The sequence below is a fragment of the Myotis yumanensis genome, unplaced genomic scaffold, assembly GCF_028538775.1.
Source record: "Myotis yumanensis isolate MYYU_CA2020_CCGP unplaced genomic scaffold, mMyoYum1.0.hap1 SCAF_7, whole genome shotgun sequence".
Taxonomy (NCBI): domain Eukaryota; kingdom Metazoa; phylum Chordata; class Mammalia; order Chiroptera; family Vespertilionidae; genus Myotis; species Myotis yumanensis.
Window position 1 is genome coordinate 20,246,069 of NW_027223758.1, and position 19,499 is coordinate 20,265,567.

General features: G+C 36.5%; 1 protein-coding gene across 3 annotated transcripts in view; it reads right to left on the minus strand.

The window, feature by feature from the left end:
* The window catches only part of MACROD2 (mono-ADP ribosylhydrolase 2), a 1,930,060-nt gene that overhangs the window by 257,523 nt on the left and 1,653,038 nt on the right, over positions 1 to 19,499 (minus strand). The window lies entirely within an intron of this gene.

Consider the following 19,499-nt stretch of genomic DNA (forward strand, 5'->3'; position numbering starts at 1 on the left):
CATAAGTGATTAGGGATGGCAACTCAGAGGTATCCACAGGGCTGACTCTCCTCTATTTTCCATTATTCTTAAGCTTTAAGAAAGAGTTCCAGGCAGAGGTGGCAATGCTCAATCACTGAGCCACACTGGTCTGGCTCAAAGTATATTTTAAATCCCTATCCACAATGGAAGAATTAAGCTCATCAAGTTTTTCCATCACCTGGCTCATTCAATTAATAATGTAGTATCCTTAGCAGCTTTCAAATAGTGCAAAATTTACATCATTTTAAGACTGCATGCCCTTTCCTCCACACTAGATATTTAATTAATAAGCTGAAAAGTAATATTAAAATAGTTAAAGACTCTAATAATTATCTGGTGAAAAGTGTTATTTAGGGCTCAGAGAGCTCTATCCTATATAATAAAAGCCTAATATTCAAATCGACCGAACAGAGGAACAACTGGCAGAATACTAGCAGAATGTCTGGTTGCTATGATGTGCACTGACCACCAGGGGGCAGATGCTCAATGCAGGAGCTCCTCTAGGGGGAGCCAGCAGATAGACATCCCCCGAGGGTCCCGGACTGCAAGAAGGCACAGGCTGGGCTGAGGGAACCACCCCTCTGCACCCGCCCCGCCACACACACACACACACACACACACACACACAGTGCACAAATTTCATGCACCGGGCCTCTAGTTTCTTATAAAAGAATATAAAGTCAAGTTGTAAAATGCTTATTTAACATTTTGTCAGCATTTGAGACCTCTATATTTTCTACTTAGCAATAAGTATATAAATAAATAATCAAACACATGTAATAAACAAACAAAAATTCTCAGAAGCTGGTATAGTCAGTGAAGCCCTGTGTAAAGACACTTGAAAGGTGTTAAGTGGCTTGGAAAGCTGTGAAAAGTGAAAACTTCTGAAAGAGTGGTACACCAATGTTATCCAACAGGGAGCATTCAGTGTCTCCAGTGAACATCTGTAAGTAAGACCACCACTGGCTGAGATGTTGAGAGAGGGCCACCAGTTGCTAAACAGGTCTTGGCTTTGCCAAATTTGGATACATAAGATGAATTTCAGCAGATAATGAGTTTGCATCTCAGATAAATATCTACCAGCATTTGGATTTCCCCCTGTCTCCAGCATTGTAATCCTGGTCCCAGGAACCAGAATATGTCCAAAGAGCCCCTCCCCTGAGACAATGCATGGGTACATAAGAAATGCTTCTTACTCAGGACAGTGTAAAATGCATCATTATGAGTGCAAATCATGGTGTGGTGGGCAAGGGGATTGGAGTTTGTGATTGTGCTACCTTACTCTGAAAATGTAGCCACTTTGAAAACTGTACTTTGCGGAAATTTGCCAGCCATCACCAACCGGATTTTGATTGTACCCTTTCTCCCACCCTTTAATCTGGTCTTGACTTAGTCGGGTGAGGTGGGGCAGCTGACTCAGACTTTTGGAATTTGTTCTTTTACTAGATGAGCACTCCAGTGTCATCCACAAACCACTTCATTCCACTGTTTCAGTTCCAAATAAAAGGAAATATATTGAAAAAAAAGGTAGCTCTGATCATTCATTAGAAGGTATATTGTTAAGAAAATATATCATTTTATTCACAAAGAGAAAAAAAAGTTTGAAGATTTTCAGTGTAGGAAAGAGAGAAGAAATTTGATGTGTATTGGAAGGCTGAAGAAAAATCCATAAAAATATATGAGACACTGACTATATCTCCAAAGGTTTCACAAGGCCTATTCTTTTGGAGAAATGGGTCCCATTCTGATGAACTATCTAAGGTTGCTTTAGGATAGTCGCAAGACCAATAACTATTGCTCTGTAAGCAGAGGCTACAAATTAGCTATAGAACAAAACTGCCAAAGGCATGGCCATACTCCCAGTTCTCCAACTGGGTTATTTTTACTTGCTCCATCTTCTTCACTTCTTCATGACCAGCTCATATCAATCACCAAGGATTCTCCTTCACTTGTCTTAGATAAATTCCTCATTTTCATTTTCTACTCACTAAGCCAGTGGTTCTCAACCTTCCTAATGCCACGACCCTTTAATACAGTTCCTCATATTGTGGTGACCTCCAATTTCATTGTTACAAATTGAACAGAATTAAAGCATAGTGATTAATCACAAAAATAATATGGAATTATATATGTGTTTTCCGATGGTCTTAGGCGACCACTGTGAAAGGGTCGTTCGACCCCCAAAGGGGTCGCAACCCACAGGTTGAGAACCGCTGCAGCCAAACGCTCTTTGCTTGCCCTGCTCGGTAACCACAATAATAGTGGTAAAACTTGCTTCCTGGGCTGGAGGCTCTATCCCAGCTACCACTATCCCCTCAGTGCCAAGCACTGATCCCCCTGGCTGTAACTAACCCATACTGTGCCTTTATGGGGATCAGTCTCACTCTATCTTAAATTGGGTCTCTCCATATACAAACCCCAGAGATACAGATAGAAGAAGTTTGAATAGCTTATTTAGAAAATGATTTTCAGAAGAACCATTAGGGAAATTAGAAAGTGAAGAAGGGAAGGGAGTCAATGCTAATGCATTGTAGAGCAGGTAACTATTGTGAGAAACTAGGATTCAGTGTTGCTGGGAGATTTCAGAGATAGTATAAAAAATCCCTCGATTTAACCCACCTGCGGTTGAGGGATCTGGAGTATGTGTGATTCAACATCATCGATCCCTGAGTGTTGTGACTTTATTAAATTAACATATGTAAGAAGAACCTCAGGTTGTTGAATAGTGAGTCCCGGTTCAAAAAAAGACTATAAGGGGAAAAAGCCAGTCAGAGAAAGACAAGTATCACATAATCTCACTTATATGTGAAATGTGATGGACAAAATAAACTGAAGGACAAAACAGATCCAGAGACATTGAAACAGGAAACAAATTGATGTATCTAAAAAGGGGCAGGGGGAGCTGGAAGAGACTAAAGAACTTATATACATATATGAATAACCCATGAACAAAGAATAGTGCAATTGGTGGGGGAAGGGCTGGAGGCCTGGGGAGGGGACGACAGGACTAGGGGTGGGGAGAGGGAAGGGACATTTGTAATACTTTGAACAATAAAGTTTAAAAACTATAAGGGAATTGATGCAGAGAAGTTTATAATCCCCAGGTCCTGGAGGAAGTACATGGCAAGCCTTGAGGAGCCACATGAGAAGGTCAAGGCAAGAAGGTCAAGGCAGAGAGGTAGTGATTGCACATGGAGCACATGCCTGCATTAGGGTCTGTGGATGAAGCAGTAGGGTTCATGAGCTAAGGCTGGATTGATCCATTCAAACCAAAAAGAGCAGGGTTGTGATAAGCTTCTCAGAAGTTTTTTTTTTTTTTAATTTTATTTTATTGTTTAAAGTATTGCAGATATTATTACATATGTCTCCTTTTTCTTTTTCCCCATTGACCTTTCCCAGGCCTCCCCTCCCTCCACCCCTCCCCCCCAGCACAGGTCCTCACCCCACCCTCCCCAGTGTCTTGTGTTCATTGGTTATGCTTATATGCATGCATACAAGTCCTTCGGTTGATCTCTTACATCCCCCCACTCCAACACTCCCCAGCCTTCCCACTGTAATTTGACAGTCTGTTCCATGCTTCTCTGCCTCTGTACCTATCTTTTTGTTCATCAGGTTATAATGTTCTTTATTATCCATAAATGAGTGAGATCATGTGGTGTTTTTCTTTCACTTCCTGGCTTATTTCACTTAGCATAATGCTCTCCAGTTCCATCCATGCTGCTGCAAATGGTAAGAATTCCTTCTTTTTTATAGCAGGGTAGTATTCCATTGTGTAGATGTACAACTCAGAAGTTTGTTTGTTTTTTAAGAAGCACACAAGGGGAAGTCTCTGAAGTGGGGCACGAGGTTGGCTGTTGCTGACAAGGACTGCTGAGGAAGTCATATGAGGAGTTACATTTCCTTGTGGCATTGCAGGCGGTCATCTAGGGCCTGCACGCAGAGGATGGGCTAATGACAGTCCAAGGCCTCTGCAGGCCCTCTGGCCACACAAAGTTGATGCTGAGGTAGCAATATCAAGGAGTAGTTTTTAACCCTCCACACATGGCAGTATGAAGTCCCTAGCTCTTCCTGCCTGCCTCACACATTGGCAGAATGGGCTGCAACAGTGAGAGAAGGCCCGTGGGCAAACAGTCACAGGTATTCGCAGTTGGAAGCCACTGGATTGGCATTCCTGGGCGTTCCGAGTGCCAAGAAAATACAGGTGAGCACTGACATCTTTCTCCAGGAAGATGCAGTCTCAGAACTACATACTCAGCTTGGTGAGAACTCCACTCACCTTATACGCTCTCCTTTGTGCAGTAACAACCTGAGCTACAGTGTGCAGTGCCCTGAGGGAGCTCCTCAACTAGACTATCACTATCGATTACAGTTTAGCTAAAGTTGTCTCTCCAGAGAATCTAATAAATTTAATCTCCTACTCAGTATATCATTCCATTCTCATAAAAGAAAAGATGTCCTATCAATGTTATTTCTGCCATTTTCCCAGTTTAAAATGGCTTCTTAATAGTCTGATCAAAATTCACTTCCTCTGGAATTAATTCAGCCTACACATTGGACACCATCTAAACACAAATCTACTATTCATTGGGCTTGTTTTACAAGCATTTAGTAATGTAATCTTGACACATTCTGTAAATAAAACTAAGTTGGGAAGAACTTGAAGGCAGTGGGTATCGGTTCCAGTCCCAGCTCCATCACCTGGCTAGGAGAAGCTATCTAAGGCCCAAAACTTTAATTGTCAGACCCTTGGTCTCCTCATCAGTAAAATGGAAATGACAGTAAAACCTCATAGTTTCTTGTGAGGATTAAATGAGAAAATTATTTGATAAATGTTAATTATTAATATCATTGATAGTAATATGAGTATTCTTAGTGCTGTAAGAAAGGCACTAAAGTTCATGATCATGTGATCTGCTTCTTTGATATACTCTTTATACCTGACTTTTTTTAAAAAAATATATTTTATTGATTCTCCACAGAGAGGGAGGGAGAGGGATAGAGAGTTAGAAACATCGATCAGCTGCCTCCTGCACACTTCCTACTGGGGATGTGCCCTCAACCAAGGTACATGCCCTTGACCGGAATCAAACCTGGGACCCTTGAGTCTGCAGGCTCACGCTCTATCAACTGAGCCAAACTAGTCAGGGCTATACCTGACTTTTTAAAGACAGACTTTATGTGCAATAAGCAGTCAGTAATAATTATGTTTTAAAACAGAAATAGGCACTATTTAAATTTTAAAAAATTTAAACATTCTAGGCATGAAAAAGTGCTCAGAGAATTCTTGAGAGCATGCCTTTAGTTTTGGTCCAAGTATTGATTTTTTTAGTGTACTAGGGAAAGGAGACAGGCTACTTATCAGTAGAATCTCTCAATTCTAGAGAACACTTTATTAACATACCTTAGTGACATTTTGACAATGCACATGCTCTGATGTAAGTTTTCATTGCTGTGTCAAAAGGCAACTTTTTAAAGCCACTTCACATTTAATAGAGAAATGTACAGTAAATGTTATTCAAATGAAAGTTTGTCATGATTTATAGAACCAGTGAATATTTGGAACAAGGGAGGATTAAAATGGACTCTTTTCTTGGATGCCAAGGTATTAAATATCATACTATTAGGATGCTTTAAAAAATAAAAAAGGTAAGCACAAGGGTTTTTCACACATATATGGGTAGAACTTGTACTGATGTGATGTCATAAGGATCTACTCTCCAACTCCAATGAGACCTATTGAATCCCACTCTTGCATCATTCAGAACTAGGTACTTCTTGCCCCAATCTACTATCTCTTTCTTTCCATCCACCCACCCGTCCATCCATCAACAGTCCATCCACCCATCTTCTTTTTCTATTATCTTGCAAGTTAATAAATTCCTCTAGTAGGGTGGCTTTTTAAGATATTCAGCCTCACTTAAAGCAATCAAAATGTGTCTCGTTGGGCGCACACTCTCTATTGATTTTCATCTTTTTTATTTTTTATTTATTATTACTATTATTTTTTTAGGATAGGTCCAATCTCCCCAAGGCTAAGCTCATTAGAAGAAAGAAGTGGTGCTTTGGGTTTTAAAGCTCCACTATTATTCTTACACAAAAATAAATTCAAGGTGTTTGCTTAATAATGATAAAAAATGATGAATGATACCCACTCTGAGTTTCTTTCTTTGTTCATTTGTTTTGATTCCATTCCTGCAGAGCTGGTCACTGAGACCTACATGACATGACAGGCAATGCAAGATGGGAAAGCAGCAGCCCTGGCCAGGTCAAAATTAGTGGTCATCCCTAGATGTGCTCCCATATGATGTTCTGCTAGACCTACATTCTGTGGTCTGAGGTAGGACAGAGACTTCTCATGAGGTCTTCTAGAGTCTTAAAAATCCTTCAGCAGTGATGTGTTAGACATTGTTATGTGTCTGCCTATGGCAGGATGTACTTTCCACCAATGGCCACAATAATATCTTGTTAGAAATGCAAACTCCTGACCTCTACTCCAGACCTACTGAGTAAGAAATTTTGGGAGTAGGACACAGAAATTTTTGTTTTAGTTAACTTTTCAGATGAACTTGATGCACACTGTATTTTGAGTCCCACTGCTCTATGATAACACAACCCTGATGTTTTTACGGCTACACTATCCCAAGCTTTAGCTTATAGATTGTGAATCATCATCCAAGAAAATCCTGTTTTCTGCTTTTCTCCATTCCATTATAGCTATGCATGGCTATGTGACAGTTCTGGCGATGAGGTGGAAAGAGAACACTGCTGGGGGTACTTCTTGATAAAGTTCGGCTTTACTGATAAAATTATATATGGCGATGGCCCTTCACTCTTTCTTTTGGTCTCTGATGCTGGTAAGAGGTCTGAATGTCACAGCTGCTTTATGGTCATGGGGTATGTAACTAGCCTCAGGATAGAAGCCTAAAAGGTAAGAAAATAACAAAGAATCTGGGTCCTCAGAGACTTTCTATCTTGATACCTATTCAAGTATTACCAATAATTACTAAAACCACTGTTTGTGGCAGCCAAATACATTTCTAATATATATAATAGGCATACAAATCTATATCATTTTTAAAAAAATCTTCAAATACAAACTTGGCCTTGAAGGGACATTATAAACTATATGAAGGGTCAAGTATACTTATTTGTGGCTGGAATTATAACAGTTCACTTTGTTAACAATAATCCTTTTACGCTATTTGGAAGTCAAATTTGGCTGCATCAGACACCAGGGGAATTTGGGGGAAGTGAAAATTGTAAGCATTATGGGCCACTTGCCAAATACCTGGCACTTTGCTTACATAACCTCAGACATTTATTTGCATCATGATCCCAATTTCTCCCCATTTCAGAGTAAAAGTTGACTTTTCCAGGTGGTATACCATTCATATCAGTTCATAGAATGCCAGTTCCGAGCGTACTTTCCCAACCACCGCTAACATTGAGACTTATTTATTTAATTGAAAACTCAACAGACATTTATTATTATCTTATATCAAAATTTTTGAAAGACACAATCTTGCAGAAAATGTATAGATCACGAGGAAAAATAACAAAAAAATAGTTTTGGGGGTGAAACCATCCAAAATTTCTGAAACTGGACAGCTCAGTGGTTATCGGTCTACACCTTAAAGTGTGTCCATATGTCTTGCATCTTAGCAGGAATGAGAGTTACAGGGATTGAAGAGGAAAAATTCTCTGAGTGTTCACATGGGCTTCATATAGTCAACATCTCTGTGGAAAATTGCTCAGATAAAGCAGGGTGTGTATACCATTCCTTTACATTCTTTATTGCAACTTCCTTCCATAAATACCTACACCCATTTCTGCTTTCCCAAATTGATCCCCTTTCTGACTCTAGAGTTGGTGGGGTACAGCATGAAGCATTTTGACAGACACTTCCCCACTGAGATGTGCTCTTGAGAGGGCTCGGAAGCACCCCTTTTGTGTCTACAGGTTGAGAAATGTCTCTCCACAGATCTCCCAGACTCTTATGACCACAGAGCATGAGAATGGAAATGCTAATGTGGCATTATGAGTGAGAGGTAAGGACTGTCCAGGCTTTTGTGGATAGGAGGCCTTTGGGGGTGATTGAAATGTGTGCATACAGTAGAGCAAATGCCATCGGCGGATGTTCCCACAGTCAGCACTCAGAGATAGCCCCGGCACTGGTGGGTCTTTTATTTCGGTCCACTTTTGAAAGACAACTTGACATTCTTATAATGTCATGCAAATTTATCCCCCTATACAATGCCAGTGATTACTCAGACTCCCAAGACAAGCCATACATATCTTAATAAATTGAGACTACAGATTAAACAACTTAGTGAAGAATGGTCTTTCACTGAGAGAGAAGCCATGGTTTATGTTCTTCAAATTGCTAGAGAAAGTATTTCCATTATCCTCAGTTAGCATTCACCACAAACAAATATGGACAACAGTGGCATTCTTGTTGTTCCCCACTACATCATGCTCCGTCCTCCAACTCCCCTCCCGTCAAAGTGTGACTCATTCTGGAATGCCCAAATCAAATGTCATCTCTATAGAGCCTTTCTTGATTCTCACACCGCATCCCAACCACAACTCATTAAACCCTCTTTGCTGATTGTGGACTCCTTTATCTGGAGCTGTATAGCTATGTAAGTACAACTTCAGTTATGAGCTATAGTACGCTGTGGCTATGACTCTTCCCCACTAATTCTCCCCCCAATTGTGAGCTCTAAAAGGGAACAATGTCTTATAAGTCATCATAATACAACCCCCTCCAAAATGCTGGCACAGACTAGTGCACACGCATGGCTGGGCAGGTTGCACAACTTCCTAGGGTACTATGCACATCCAAATCTACAGAAATGGCAACTTCTAGAATTTGGCAGCATGCAGATGTTTCTTAGTAGCTTCCTAGCACACAGGAGATGTTTATTAAATGTCTGTTAAATTAAATAATAGAAGACTAGTTGGGGCAGGGATGGGAAAAAAGAAGACCATCATTTATTTAACACTCATATGAACTAGCCAGGGCTCAGCTCTTTTCAATGGCATATCAGCCTATCTGATCATAGCTAATCAGGTGGTGTGGCATATGGTTTCAGAGAAATAGTGTTCTCAGTAATAGATGTCAGTTATAAAAAAAGAATTTCAAAGCTTCAGTTGATGAAACTGCCTGCTTAACTTGAGGCCATAAGGAGATGGTGACAGACAAGTTTTACGTCCTCTACTTGCAATCAATTTGCTCCTGACCGTGATTCCAAGTATTAACCTTGTTCTATCAAACCCCTGGAGTGTGGGGCTGGGAAGACAAGAGCATGCACAGCGGAAGCTGTGATCAGCCAGAATAGCTAATGAACCACCAGGTTTGATCTTCAGGGGAAAGGGAAAAAAAATGGCCTTGGTATAGAAAACAAAACACAAGAATCTATTATTCCCTTGGTAACTCGACCACAGCTTGCTTTGCGGCCGACACGGTCCAGTGCAATGCCTGTTGGCTCAGGTTTTCTGCCCCAACAGACGATCTGGGGGTTGGCAAAAACAGAGATTCAAACTTTTAGCTATTTTGTATTTGTTCCCATATGTTGTACAATGCTCCTAAGGGAGACTATACAATGGACACTGAATCAGTGAAAAAAAAATCTACAGAAAACAACAATAATACCAAGAAAAGATTATAGAAATATGGCCCGTTAAAAGAAAAAGAAGACAGGGATTGAATTGAACAATCTATTCTTTTTATTGTTGTCACTGTTCTAAAGGTTTGTAAAATTCTGAACCCGAAGAGGCAATGCAGTAATAAAGATGTATTGATAGAAATACACATAATAATAGAAATACATGTTAGCAAATGCCAGTGCCACCAGATCTCCTCAGGAGTTTGTCATCTCATATCTCATGTCACCTTAAATGGTGCCTGTTTAGTGACTGCATGCTGTATATTTGTCATTTCTATTTTACAGAACATAACAATGGCTCTTTTGTCTCTTACTATTTTATATATAAATTTGGCATTAAATTAGGTATTATGAAAGGATGTGCATCTCAGTGTTCTTGAAATATTTTTTTCTTGGAAGAGTATCTAAGCCAATGGAACTTCTGAGTTCAACTTTGGACACAAGGAAGTATCTAGGAGTTGGTTAAAGGTGGGAAAGATTTAATACTCCACTAAGTCCATTTCTAATGAAATGAATAACCAAACAAAATATTAAGTTTAGGTAAAAAGCAGTATATTTAATTTTATTTGGTCAATTAAAATTATTTTACTATTGCTTTTAAGCTGATAAGTTTAAAAAATAAAATTAAAATGCCTCAAAATCTTACTACTCAGAGCCACACACAATAAAAAAATAAAAAGAAAGATATAAAGTTGAGAAGCTTAGTTCTTCCATATCCATGGTCCTCATAGTGTGGTTTCAGGACCACTAGCATCAACATGGCCTAGGGAATTGTTAGAAATGCACATTCTTAGGCCCCAGCCCAGATCGACTGAATCAGACTCTCTGGGGGTGGGGCCCAGTGATCTGAGTTTTAACAAACCCTCTCCAGTGCAGGATAAAATTTGTAACCTCTATTCTACACAAAGGCAATCAAAGTTAAATTCCTTATGTCTTCCAGTTGTATTTTAAATACATGTTCACACGCACACATACATACACAGTTTTTCTTTTACACAGGAGGAACTATATTTTACAAACTGTGATTGTTGCTTTAATTTTTTAAATTACATCATTTATCTTTAGGTCTTTCCATGTCTGTGCTGAAAGATCTATTTCATGTTTCACAAGACTATACAGCCTTGCACTTGAATAAGACAATTAATTGGCATGTGCTTTATGCCTTAAATGGTGCAACCAGGTCTGTTGTATGATCATTTCTGGTATTTAAGGTTTGTTAGTTTTACCACAAACATTCCTGCTGTTGCATCTTGGAATACATGTGCGAGTATGTTCTTGAATACATTCTTAGCAGAAGAGATTCAAGATTATAAGGAAATGTATATTTTACATTTTGGTGCATATGACCTAATTGTCTGAAAATGAAGTTGTATCAATTTACACTTTAAGCAACAGTTTACTAACATCATTTGATTTTCTGAATCTTCACTGATACTGATAGTGTCAAACTATATGAACTGTTATCAATCTAATTGATTAAACATGAAATCCATTAATGTTTGGTTTGCCTTTCTTTAATATGAAAATGATTGTCATTTTAAGTTCTTTTTTTTTGTCATTTATGTTTCTTTTTGAGTGACTTCTCCATTGTCTTTTGGGTAAGCTTATTTTGTCCTTGCTGATTTGTATGAACTTCTGTAAACTAAGAAAATGAATGTTGGTCTGTCATTTGTTTCTACTATATGTTTTATTCAGATTTTTTTAGTTGATCATAACTTTATAGATTTCTTAATGTTTTCCTGTTCACATTGTGTGTTGTGATCTTCCTGAAAGACTTTCCAATTCCAAAATATCAAATAAATTCACCCAAATAAATTTTCTCCTAAACTTCATAGTTCAGTTTTTAATTTCCATAATTTACTTTGGTAAAAGAAATGAGATGGGGTTCCAGTTTTTGTTTTTTTCATATGCTAGTCTCTTGATCCAGCATCACTTAGTGAGTACATTCTCTTTTGCCAATGATTTTAATATCCCTGCTGCTCAGATCTGGTAAACTTGGAGACATTGTCCTATAATTTATTGGTTCTCTATATTTGAGCTATTTTAGTTAGGACAGCTTTGTTAACAGTTTTTTTTTTTTTTTTTTTTTTTTATACCAGATAGGGCTACTTGCTTCTACCTCATTTATTTTTCTTTCTGGAAAATGTCATAACATTTTTCATTTGTGTATTTTTCATGGTGAATTTCATGTCATTTTGTCAAGTACAAAAATAATTTTAGATGAAATGTTGACATGCTGAATTTATAGTTTAATAAATGGAGCTTTTCCAATTCATAATGCACTGGTTTCTTATAAAAGAATACAATTATCTCTAATTTTACTGAAGTCTTCTTTTATGTAACATTAGAACTTCAAGTTTTCTTCATATAGTTCCTTCACATTTCTGGTTAACATGAATATTAGATATTTAACTTTTTGGTTGCAATTGTAAATGGTTTCTTCCTCCAATTGTATTTTATAACTGTTTGCATATAAAGTTACTAATTTTTATATCTTTCACTATACACCTGCAGTATACATGATATTTCTAATATATGCATTGAATTCTTTAAAACTTCACATGCAAATAAAAATGCTTACACATCTAAATAAGTGTTAACTAGTAAAAAGAAGACATGAACAGAATTTGTTGATAATGTATTTTGAACATATTATTTTTTTAATTGCCCACAAGAGAAAATACCCCATTTATTTCATAGTAGCACATGATTTTTTGACACAGATTGACATGCATTTATTTGGTCAACCAGTATATCACTAAGCCTTATTTAGACAAAAGGAATCACTTTCTTATATCATCCTATTAAAAATAAACAGAGGAAGATATATTGCCATTTAGAATATTCCAAAAAATTGAATGTGAATTCTAAAGAAATTTCCATCAGAAATGCCTAGGCCAACGGAGTGGACATCGAGATCCCAGAGAAAAATTTGAAAGAACAGCTAACTATATCTACTGACATCTAAAGAATGTAGAAAAAGATCTTTAAAAATTGGAAATACAGCCCTAACTGGTTTGGCTCAGTGGATAGAGCGTCAGCCTGCGGACTCAAGGGTCCCAGGTTTGATTCCTGTCAAGGGCATGTACCTTGGTTGCAGGCAACATCCCCAGTAGGGAGTGTGCAGGAGGCAGCTGATCGATGTTTCTCTCTCATTGATGTTTCTAACTCTCTATCCCTCTCCCTTCCTCTCTGTAAAAAATCAATAAAATATATTTTTTTAAAAATTGGAAATACAAAAGTAGTAGAATTTATTAGTCAAACTAAGAATTTTAAACTTAAAAAAGCATAAAGCAAAACAACATAAAAACAACAAAAGAACACAAATACACAATATTAAAATAATGGGACAATAACAGATATAAAGGAATATAATTAATGAAAAAATAACACTTTACAAAACTCATGCACAAATGTAAAATTACCTATTTTCTAGGTATAGTTAAAACTAACCAAAGAGAAAAGATGAGAAACCAAGGCTGATGATTTTATTCCAAGTAACTTTTAGGTATTAATTGTTTTATGAATTTTCAGTTGATTTTATTGGATTTACCAGGAATACAATTATATAAGCAGCAAACTTTCAAACTTTCTTTAGCATCTGTATATTGGATATTTTAAAATATTTACTTATTAAATTTATTGGGGTGACATTGATCAACCTGAACATATAAGTTTCACATGTGGGTTTCTATGTTACAAGATCTGTATATTGTACCATGTTCCCACCACACAAAGTCAAATGGTCTCCTGTCATCTTATTTTAGCACCACTTTCTGCCACCACCCCCTTCTATCTAGTAATCATGACACTGCTGTTTGTGCTCACAATTTCAGTTTTATATCCCACGTATGAGTGAAGTCATATAGTTCTTAGCTTTTTCTAACTGATTTATTTTACTAGCATAATGTTCTCAAGGTCTACCCATACTGTTCCAAATGATGCTATTTCATTCTTATTTATGGCTGAGTAGTATTCCATAGTATATATGTACCACATCTTCTTTGTCTAGTCCTCTATCATGGGGAAACTTTGTTTGTTTCCATATCTTGGCCACTGTGAATAATGCTGCAATGAACATAGGGGTGCATATACTTTTGTGAATACATGATTTTGAATTTTTCAGGTATATACCCAGGAGAGGAATTGCTGGGTCATATCAACTTTAATTTTCATTTCTCAGTTCAACTGCAATCTTTTTATTTCTTTTTAAAAAATATGTTTTTATTGATTTCAGAGAGAGGAAGGGAGAGGGAGAGGGAGAGGAAGAGGGAGAGGGGGAGAGAAAGAGAGAGAGAGAGAGAGAGAGAGAGAGAGAGAGAGAGAGAGAAAGAAACATCAATGATGAGCTAGAATCCTGGATCGGCTGCCTCCTGTAAAGCCCCTTCTAGGGATCAAGGCACAACCCAGGCATGTGCCCTGAATATTCCCTGACTGGGAATGGAACCATGACCTCCTGATTCATGGGTCTATGCTCAATCATTGAGCCACACCCGCTGGGCTGCAATTATTTGTTGAATAATATCGATAGTGAGGATAGTTGACATTACTATCTTTTTCTTGATAGGAAAATAAAACTTTCAATGTTTTCCCTTTAAACTTGACATTGGATATTTATTTGAGAAGTATATATTCTTGGTTAATGTTATATTATTCCTTTAATGTACCACTAATGAATTTTCTAACATTTAGTACTTTTGCCTAATATTATGAAGATTGTATTAAGAAAGAATATTGTATTTTATCATTTGCTATTTAAATGCTATGTCTTTGTATAAAGAATTTGGAAGTTTGTATTTTTATGTTGAAAAGTTTAAATAATTTGTAAATCAGCTATTTCTGAAGGATTTAAATTCCTCTTTGAAAATTGTTTGAGTCTTAAAATTTCTTTTTCCTATTGCTTTTTAAAACTTTTCTAAATAATTTTCATAGTTACTTACCAACTTGATATTCAACTCTTCTCTAGGGTAACTACTGTTAACCTTTAGGTTCTTAAAAATCTGGACATATTTAAATGCATTTTATAAAGATTTTCAATATAGCATTTCCTTTGTGCCATTTTAAATTTTGTGTGTTTGTATTTTCTTCCTTCTTTATGCTCTGTTTCCAAAAAAAAGTTCCTAGAGTTATTAATCAGCTTTCAAATGTATTTCCTTTTTCTAATCCACTATTTCAATTTTTTTTATTTGCCATCTCTTTTTGTTCACTCTGCATATTTTAAAAAAATATTCTATATCCAACTTTGTTCTTAGATGCTAAATAGTCTTTTGGCCCAGGATATTCTGAAACCTCATGTTGGAAACTCTCCTTAGAATCTGTATTACATTTTTTTGAATTGTTTAAATTGTGACATAGCTTTCTCCTGTTTGTGGTATGCTGTAATATAAGAAAAGTGTATGAATATCATTTCAAACAAAGCTTGCCTGATATGGTGGTTGACCAACTAGGTCATATGATTTTATGTAAAAAAAAATCACGTGATTCTGTGATTAAAAGGGGCATTGTTTTTTGTGGTTCTCATACACTGACTCTGAAAACAATCCAAAAAATAGTTCAAAACTTGCTTTCACCAAGGCCATTTTGTAGAGCCTAGCATGCCTCTGGATGTGTAAGCACTTCTTTTTGTCATTTAAAGGGCTCATTACCATGCAGTCAGATGTGTTTTCAGTGTGGCTAGAAATCAGAAAGGCAGATAAACCAGAAATGAAAAGCAAGAACTTAGCAAGGCTGGGAACCCTGTGGTCCTTGTCCTTAGACAATCTTCATTTAGTCTAAAATGCAGTTATTCATTTAAAGGGAAAGGATACAGCATTTATTTATAGCATTAGACAAATGAGCAAAGGAAAAATACGTTTTTCTAAACGAATAAGAAAACACAAGCCAATATAAATATTTCAAAACAGAGTGTGGTTTTGATAAAGGGTAATGAAGAGAGAACTATAAAAAAAGGCATGGGTAAACACTAAAGCATTCTTTTGTATGCATTAGCTGATGCTAGGGTTCTGTACAGTATCCTGATATCTTTATACATTGTAATTCTGTCATTCGTCATTTATGAAGAAAGTAGTCACATTTCTTTGATAATTACTGCATACCTACTTCAATGAATTATGTCTCCAAAAATGTGCATTTATTCCATTCCATTTGGCTAATGCATATCTTTTCCTTCATTATATCTGCTAAAATGTCAACACTGCTATGTTGGAAAAATCAATAATTAAATAGCTTTACAGTAATTACCTCCCAGTAATACATTTTTTTCCACCTTAACAACACAAACCAAATCCACTAACATGAACATAACACAAATATATTGGTGAGACAGTCATCATGTAAAAATATAACTCAGTTTACAAACATTTAAAATTATACTTTCATAGGAAGAAACACTGAGTAAGCCTCCTGAGCAGCAATCATGAACTTTAGTTCTACACTTATGAAGAGCCACACTTCATATTCTTGTGGCTCTCAGAATTTGAAGTCAGCCTTAAAATGTACAATACAGCCCCCAAAACAAACAGAAACCTCTGTGAATCTCTGTAATGATAATAGAATATGGTATTTCTCAGAAAATTTCAAGGTGCTTTCTAGGTTTTTTAGTAAACCAGTCATTTTGTGTCTAACCTATCAGAAACTAAGTGGAATTGATCACTCCACTGATTTTACCATCTTAATGGCTAACACAGGTGACCATCCAGTCAAAGTAACAGGTCATGCACAACAGAGAGGTCCAGAGAGATGGAAAGATCAGATAATTATCCTCAAAGTTATTTCTGTGTTCACACAAGACAGAAGTGATTACATTTTAAATAGAAATATGACTATCTTTTGAAAAACATGTAAGTATATTTAAAATAAATACAGAAAAGTAAAATATAAAAAGAGCCACTAAAATCCCCAAACCCAGAACCATTGTCATCTTTAGTAAACAGCATTTCATATAGCTTTGTAGGCTTATTCACAGGATAGATTTTACTTGAATTCAAATGATTGAACAGTTAAGCTGTAGCACTCTGTAAATTTCATTTAAGGTTTCCATGGCATAAAATGTCTCTTAAAATCTTTAAATTAAAAAACAAAACAAACAACAACAACAACAAAAAACACACCAGAAACTAGATTTTTTTTTAAAAAAAAGTGTTAAAAAAAACTTTAAAAAGTTGGAGTCGATATGTGCATTTTAAAGCTTGGTTTGCAAAATGGTCTTCATACAAGGAGGGCTAGGAGAAACCGAAGAAAGAGGCAGACCACTCCAGATTGGTAGGTGGCAGGTTTAAGAAACAAGGGAATTTACAAAGCTGAACACACCCACTTGAGTGACCCCAGTCACATACAACAGAACAGAAGAACTTCCCAGCAGAGCCCAATACACAGAATTAAGATAAATCATAAATCTTTGTTGTATTAAGCCACTAAGCTTTACAATGGAATGTATGGCTGCTCCTGATTCAGTGGTGATCTTTGTATCTGGCATCCTGCAGGTATAGAGACCCTGAACCCAAGTCCACCTAAAGATTTTTGAGTATCTCACTTATCAAAAAACATTGTCAACTGAAATGGCTGGTTCATTATTTCAGATTTGTATGAGCTACTGAAACCCTTCTATCTGCTACTTTATTTTCCTATGTTCAGACAATACCAAATTGAATGAGCACTACAAGGCGCAGGGCAATAGCACATTGTTGAAAATAGACTGGTCTAGATAATTTAGGAATGAAATCTGGCCATTTTAAGCAGGAGCTGAAATAATCGTCCTTTATCTAGCAATTGCAAGAGATTGAATGATCTCTTTGTGAGAGACTGAATTATCAAATTGTCTTTGTCAAACAAGGTGATGGCATTGCGATGGTTTTACTGAGGTAACTAGATATCTCACGAAGTGACTTTGGGGGAGGCCAATTAGGGAAGTTCCTATAAGACTATTTAAAGTTTGGGTCAGACTTGTATGCATGCATATGAGCATAACCAATGGACACAGACAGTAGGGGGGTTAGGGCATGTGCTGGGGGGTGGGAGCGGCTGGGGAGAGAGCAATGGGGAAAAAAGGAGACTCATGTAATACTTTAAACAATAAAAATTGCAAACAAACAAACAAATAAATAAATAAATAAATTTTGGATCAGAAAAATAATGTCAACTAAATCCTTATTTGTGAATCTTCTGAATTCTATTTTGTTGAATTTGTTTTTAAGTTGGTCTTTTCATGGTTATTCCTTAAATACTATTTTCTCATCTCTCCTGATTCTGGTTCACTCTCATTACCCTTCAATGACTGGTAGTATCATAAACACATCAAGATGTTTTGTTACTGTCTTCTCAGATCATCAGGAGTCTTCATAAACACCTGCGGAATTCCCAGCTCCAACCTCACAGGTACTACATTCGGGGAGCTGATCTTTTCAAATTTGACAACCCTTCAATAACGGAGTCCAGAATAGTACAGAACATTTAATAAACATGTCATGATTAGACATGTCTTCTTATTCCATGCACAAACATAGAAATATACATTATGTTTGATTTTATGATCTTTTCACCATCTTGGATAAAAATGGTTATGAGGACAATAAGTAAAAGTGGTTAAGAGAAGAATTAGTGGGTTTGGAATCTGATTAGGCTTGAATTCTGACTGTACTTTCTAGCTATGCAACCATGGCCAACTTACTTATCCTCTATGAAGAATTGTATCCTCATCTTTAACATACATAATATTGACTTCATGGGGTTAGTGGAATTGTTGAGTTAATTAATGCTTGAAAGTGTCTGCACATAGCAAATATTCAATAAATATTAGTCAAATAAAGTACAAAGAAGATTTGCCTAGAAATTTTGAGCCTTGTGTTCCAAACCTGGCTCTACCACTAACCAGTATCTGACTTTGAAAAAGTCTCATGCCTCTTAATCTCTTTTCCTCATCTAGAACATAGGACAGCTGAACTAGATCAGCGTTTTTCTAAAATTTTCTTGTCAATACCATCATTGTTAAAAAGTATAATCTTACATGGGACCTCATTATATAAAACTACATAAAAAAGAGTACGTGCTGCCCTAGTTGGAAGTAGAAGCTCAGAATAACACACACATACATATACATATACTTATACATATCACTTAATTATTTATATATGTGTGTATATACATATGTATGTGCATGTAGATCACAACATATTTATGGCAATAGCAAGAAGAAACTGTCCCTAAATTCCTAAAACCTCCACAAGTAAGCACTCCAGCAAAAACACTCAGTAGATATTAGGCTGTGCCTCAAACAAGAGCTTTTGTTTTTATAGAATCTAGCATTGAATCACAATGAGCTGAATTTCAACTTTCATTCATAGTTAATGGACAATAGATAAACTAATCTATACTAAGGAGGTTTCTTTTCATCTTAACAGTTACATTCCTTTCAAGTAAGCAATGCAATGTGAAGTACTTATAGTGATTGCAATCTCTTCGAAGATAATCTTCTATGGCACTTAAATATAATCACTATCTAGCTCAGGACAACTTGTGTCATCAATACACTTTCTTGTTGAGTAATCAAGACATGAGATTTAGTTTTGCTTTTTTTCACCCTTTATAAAATAGAAATTTATTTTTGGCGTGAACATGCTGGTGCTGGGCTGATCTGCAAATATTAACTTTTAAGGAGGCTGTTCTTGTAATTTAGTTTAAAAAGGGAACACTCTTGTAGTTATACATATTAATAGTAAAAGGTGAAAGATTTATGCGATCTGAAGAGAAACCAGAGTATATGTACATATTAATGGCATCAACGCATATCATCATTGCCTAGAAGTTTAAATATTT